This window comes from Egretta garzetta, unplaced genomic scaffold, assembly GCF_000687185.1.
Source record: "Egretta garzetta isolate BGI_Z169 unplaced genomic scaffold, ASM68718v1 scaffold1030, whole genome shotgun sequence".
Classification (NCBI taxonomy): domain Eukaryota; kingdom Metazoa; phylum Chordata; class Aves; order Pelecaniformes; family Ardeidae; genus Egretta; species Egretta garzetta.
The window spans coordinates 15,334-15,989 of NW_009258308.1; positions in this window are offsets into that span (position 1 = coordinate 15,334).

Genomic DNA, 656 nt, shown 5'->3' on the forward strand with positions numbered 1-656 from the left:
CCGCGCCCCTGCCGTAAAAGCGGAGGTCTCCCCGGTGCTGCGCTGCTGCGCGTTCGTGCCCCGGGGTAGCGGGAGGGAGGAACGACTCCCAGGGGCGATGCTGAGGGAGGGGAGCCAGGCCTGGGTCGTTGTCACAGGGGATAGGGGGGGATTTGCACGGCCCCCCCGGTGCAAACGGAGGTGTGGGGGCCTCTCAAGGGGCAGAGGATTCTCCAGCTAACAACGCCCAGCCCCGCGCTGGGTTTGAAATCACGTCTTCCCCGCAAGGGGCTGAGGAGGAGGCAGGGGGAGCAGTGAGGGCGGAGGCCCCGGAACCCCTCGCTTCCCCTCCGTGCCCGCACCTCTCTCGGAGTGATTCTGCTGCGCCGGGTGGGGGGTCCCAGGAGGGTGGGGGGATGTCTGCGGAGCAGCGTGACGGCAGCTCCGGGGCTGGACCGCTCCGCCTTGGTGCGCAGGCAGTGGGGAGCTGATGCTGCAATCATAGAATCACAGAATCACAGAAGGGTTTGGGTTGGAAGGGACCCCCAGAGCCCACCCAGCCCAACCCCCCTGCAGGAGCAGGGACACCTTGAACCACATCAGGTTGCTCACAGCCCCGGCCAACCTGGCCTGGAATGGTCCCAGGGATGGGGCCTCCACCCCCTCTCTGGGCAACC